Source organism: Aphis gossypii, chromosome 2 (assembly GCF_020184175.1).
Source record: "Aphis gossypii isolate Hap1 chromosome 2, ASM2018417v2, whole genome shotgun sequence".
Lineage (NCBI taxonomy): Eukaryota > Metazoa > Arthropoda > Insecta > Hemiptera > Aphididae > Aphis > Aphis gossypii.
Genome location: NC_065531.1, coordinates 17,474,273 through 17,480,272, shown reverse-complemented (window position 1 = coordinate 17,480,272; position 6,000 = coordinate 17,474,273). Strand labels below are relative to the sequence as shown.

The 6,000-nt window shown below is 27.1% G+C and overlaps 1 protein-coding gene across 1 annotated transcript in view; it reads left to right on the top strand.

The window, feature by feature from the left end:
• The first annotated feature begins 1,405 nt into the window (after positions 1-1,405).
• Positions 1,406-6,000, top strand: part of LOC114127402 (patched domain-containing protein 3) — a 31,505-nt gene continuing 26,910 nt past the window's right edge. Inside the window, exon 1 of the mRNA XM_027991627.2 lies at positions 1,406-1,717. The gene's annotated coding sequence lies outside the window, so the exon portion shown is untranslated. The remainder of the gene's footprint in view (positions 1,718-6,000) is intronic.

Here is a 6,000-nt window from a genome sequence, read left to right as displayed (position 1 = left end):
TTTTTTTTTTTTAACTTGCATAGGTAAAATGATCGATTATTTTTTTTCATTTCAACTATTTCAACATAATGTTTTGTTACATATATATACATATTATTAAATGCCATACACATCTTAATAGTTGGGATAAACCAACAGTAAAAAATAAAAAATAAAATAATGAAAAACTATTCATTTTGGGGTAATGGATTACACTTAAAAAAAAAATCGTATTAATAACCTGTTTCGATGATGCTACATCTATAATAATAATAATATGTATGTAATATTATACTAATATGTATATTAAGTATTAAGTAGGTACACATATAAAATAACTTGGTGTGTCGTCCATCGCGTTGTATTTATAATATTTATATGCATACGTACATAATATTAACTGTTCAAGTTGTTTCCTATAAGCTACAGCCCACAGGCCTTAGCCCTCGTCGAATGACCGCTTAATATATAGGATCAACATATATTATTATGACCTCTTCTCTGGTCTCGGATCTGACGTTACGACCTACCACTCATACTCATTTATGAATTCTTTCAACCGGTTAACGCCTCTGATGTATATGTATATATGTATAATGAATATTGTTGCCACGCCAAACAAGTTTTGTTATAGGGTGATTTTTTTCATCCTGCGTATATAGGTACGTACTTATGAAATGTAAACAACATTGATATCTATGCAATATCTTAGCATAATGTCAAGTTCAGTGACATGGATTACAAAGGTTATTAAAATATGTTTAACGAAGAAGAGTACTTATATCGATTAAGAAACGTTATGTTTTATCGCAATTTAAGATACCGCAAATAAAAAAATGGAGTGATAACATTTTAGCAATACATATTTATTTTTTACAGAGAGCTCTTCGGATTTGGTTTGTATCCTAGGGGAAGGATAACGAATAACGATGTAATCGAACCAGCATAGGATAGATCGATCTTATAACAAACGAACACAGAATAAAAATAAAATTAAGTAGTATAATTCTCCAGAGTGCAGGAATGGACCATATTCCTGCAGACTCCGGAGTCCAGACATACACATAACCTTTCTGTCTTTATTGCCAAGACCAAAACGAAGTCCAAGATCGAGTTTGTTTCTTTTTATATCGAGGATAAAGATCAACCCGACTTTTGCGCCACATGAACGGGGGTATGCGTAAGTGCTTTGACGAAACAATAAGCAAATATTGAGCATTACCGTAGATAAGTCCTCGTTTAAAACACTATAAATAGCTCTAGGTACTACATACCTATTAAATTAATGACATTATTATCATTATTATTTTTATTATTAATACGTGTGTCGGTCGTTTTATGATAGGCGTTGAAGTCCCTACATGTGATGGTGGAAGAAAAAACCCGTTACTCGTCGTGTGTGAACGCTAGCCGGGCCCGCGCTGTGTATCGGCGGTCAGTTTGTTCGGTACGTCTGCCAGAGTCGTACACGTGCGCGAAAACGTATCCGAAATCTCGCCGGGCTGCAGTCGTTCGTATCACGTGAACAATTTTTTTTTTTATTAACTATCATTATTTTTCGTGTTTTAAAACCAACCAGCCGGTGGCTGTTGTTTGACAGCGCATCGTCATTATCGTTGTAACTACGGAAAAACGATCCAATAACCATAATTTTATACTGAGTGGTGGATATCATCCCTTACATTACGATACGATTGAAATTGGACGCACAATAGGACGAGATATACTCATTCTTGAGGTCAGTATACAAACAATAAATTGTTGTTTTACGTAAAAATATTATATTTTTCTTGCACTTACGAAGAATGTTTTGTAAAAATAAATACGTATCTATATTCTATACTTACAATTATTATGTTCTATTTTATTTTGACTTAACATTTTGGATTTTAACACTAATAAACAATATAATGTTATTAGAATTAAAAAGCCTTCTATGTAAAACAAACTACATAAATAATAATAATTTCAAGTTCAATGCTTTTTTGGACAATTTTTTTATTATTTTTTTTATCTAAGTTTGAAAATTAAGCTCACATGTTCTATTTTTAAACAACCAGAAATATCTTTCAAAGTCTCCCTAATTTTGTAGTTGATGTTATTTATTTATTTGGTATTTTAATTATATTATTAGATAAATGTTAATACTAAAATATATTTATTTATCATAAAATATCAACATTAATTAAATTTGTTTGTTTAACTACGTGTAAAATGTTTAAATACAATATTATACTAATGTGTTAGGAACTATAATTTTCCAATGATTTAAAATTATTTTTGATAAAATGTAGATACTACGATCAAATTATTACTGAATATATATTTATGAGTTTTAACAATATACTAAGCTACTATTACAATTCTTCTTTCTTACTGCAATTAAACTAATGAATATAATATATATATATATAACAACAATTTAAATAACGTTCAGTAATTTTACTTTCATTTTTTGTTTAAAAATTATACTATGAGACTTTTAATTGTATTGTTAAATTACATAACTTAAAATTTCTTAACTATACATTAAGATTTATGAATTTCCATATATATATGCTTACCGATATAATACATTTGGAGAGTTTTCAAAGATAGCGTTATGTCATTGTTAAAAAAAATTAATTTAGGAAGTCTTTGTAAGATTTGATGAACATTTTTAACCTTGATCTATCGTGTTATTTTTCATAGATATATGGGTATTGATAAAACAACTATTGAACTATTATATTGATTTTAATTATTGTTATATTTTTCTTATAATTTAGTACGTTGAAATAATACTATCAAAATACTTATAAGTCAAATTTGATTATTTACAGTATACAATAATTCTTATAAATCTATCGTTTCTAAAAAAAAGAATTAGAATATTAATTATATATTTTTACTAAAAAATTAAATAAATGGTTTTGTTGATTTTTATTGCAAATAAAAATGAAATTAAAACAGCATACTCGTATAATAACAATGTTAATGGATCGAAGCGTTTAAATTAATTTGTTATATATTAATAATTATTATATATTCATAAATAACATATATTATTTATTAAAAAACATTAAAATAATAACTGTAAAATTTAAAAGACATTTACATAAAATATAATAGTTAAGTTTAACAAGTGTACGTCTAGATACTTAAGAGTTTAGATAGGAATATAATATACTACTTGAAATTAAATACAAGCAATTTTAAGCAGTAAAAGTCATTAGAAATTTCCATAATATAATATGTCAAGTTATTATATGTTTATTATATGTTCTGTAAGGTATAAATAACAGCTGTCATAATTTACATGATATTATATTTATAGGTACATATTTATACAATGTACAAAAATTATTTTATACATAATATATACTAAATGTATAAATGTAGATAAAACATTTTCGTAAAAAGCTAGAGTGTTAATGAATTAATAAAACATAAAATAAAATATGATAGTATTTATAAGAATTTTTATTTATTCTGAATAAATAAAAAATATAGGTAATTCATTTTTTTTAATCATAAATCACCATAAGTGACCAGGATGAAATTAAAATCATTGTAATTTATAAAATATAATAAACGATGATCATCATATAATTTATAAGTATAAGGACGCCACACAAACACAATTTACCCGTAATGTATTTATCCATAAAAGTGTTTTTTTTTTTTTATGTAACAAGCTTAAAGTGATAGTATGAATAGCCTTACCAAATATTCATATAATATACGGAATATGTATATATATAAAAAACTGGCGCTTTATTTTTATTTATTTATTAAAAATGTTTAAGAAATTTAATAAAAACGCTTTGGCACAGATAAAGTTATTTTATACTAGTATTTGTATAGTATTGACATTTAGTAAATCTATTGTAAATAATGTACTTGTAAGCTTGTCCCATATAAATCAGTGTTTTTACTTTTTAAATAATCTCATTATTATAAAACTCCAATAGTTAATATTGATATTTGATTTTATGACTACTTTTTAAATACTCTGAATTAGTATTCGAGTATATTTAAAACAAATATTTTAAATTTTTGTTCATCTCAAACTTTCATAAAAATGGCCCTTAATTAATATCAGATATCTGTCATCACATTGATAGAATAAATAATTTAAGCTTATTAAATGATGATTATTCATAACTACATTATTAAGTGGAATAGAGATGATCAATTTGAAACATTTGAACATACAATTTTTTAATGAGTTCAAGGTATGTAATTTTTCTTTTAAACGCAATTTATTACAATATAAATGATAAAAAAATAAATATTTTAAACACCTTAGTCACGTTAATTAATATCAATAATGTGGAGAGAACTTTCGCCCGGAGTAATGTATATTTCACTTTTGAATACGACGATACATAATAATAATAATACTTAATAATATCGACAACGACTACTATATGAGTTTTGCCAATTCGATTTTCATAGTGATTCGAGGTATTAATTTTATCTTGATTACAGTTAGTGCCTGAGAATGTACAATATATAATAATAATATTCGATGGTGTTGTAAACCTAGGCCTTATTATATCGTAATTATGGTGTATAATGCATATATATTGTATAGATCGCCATGACATGCGCTATGTAAACAAACTGCTACCACATTTATACAACACATCATAACAATCATACAGCAATCTAACAGAGGAAATATATATATATTGTGTTCTTATAAAAATATCATAACATTCATAACTCCTGTATTAGTTGATAATGGACTACCGTCAATATAAACGTAGATATCCGTATATATTTTATATTATATATTATTCTATATGTGTATATTATACTGTATAGTATTATTATACGACCGTTTGTTGACGGATACGGAGACCCAAATGGACCGTAAAAACGACAGTGTCGATTAGCCGACCGTTGTAGCAGCATCATCAGCGTGACTATTATATAGCGCTGAAGATTTGGTGATCTCTTGTCTGTGATTACTCTCGGCCGCACATACGTATTATATACCTGTGTATATACGATGTGGTCAATTTAATAACCTGCGCTACACTCGCCTCTATAAATTATTGTGATTCAAAAAATATATTTTTAAATTTATACCATTTATGAGGTACTTCTATGATCCATCACGACGTAATTTTGTGTTTTGTATCGCAGTAATTTTTTATTTATTAACATTTAGAAATCAGATGATCAAAGTATCACAGATTTATGGTACACCTAGATTAAATCAACTAAATGAATGTATAATACATTAATACATAATATATATAGCCATATCAATAAATATATATTATATAAATATATATTGTGTGTGTGTACATGAACCGCCACTTGCTTTCGTTCATTTCCGGTCCGCGAGATGAAAACGCGGTTTTTACGTCGCACATGTACACAATGTATATTTTGTTTTGCTTGTATAGTATGTATAACATTAATAATGCATACGTATAGAATATTCAATATAATATGTTTTTTGCGTATTTATAAGTATTCAATATTCACACGCGACAGAAGTGACTACAATATTGATAATAATATTACGATGATCCTATGTCTGAACTCAACTAGATCATATTATATATCATATACATCTTCCTCGTCAGTCGTCGGTGACCTTCGAAATGCGTACACGTCTTATTACTGTTGGAGACTTCAACGAAAACAGTGTCTAGGTCGTGTTATTCTTTAAATACTGTCACTCGAGATCTTAAGGCGCGCTCGGTGTTCATTATAATATGACCTAAATATTATTATAATACACGCGATATCCGCTTTTTTTTTCGTCGACCGCCTTGGTGTTGCGTGTGCATAGCGCAAAAATTGTTGACATTACCGTTAGCTGTCCGTATACCGGAATATACAAGACGTAATTTTATGTACAGAGGTTGGAAAAAAACCAGTCGCTTAAATTCAAATTGGAGGTTTTAAACGATACTGAAAATACAATAAATCATTGGGTATAGTTGCTTACATACCAATTATTTTTTGTGATTAATTTCACTGGGTTTTAAAATCTTGTTTCGCAACGATTATTTTCGA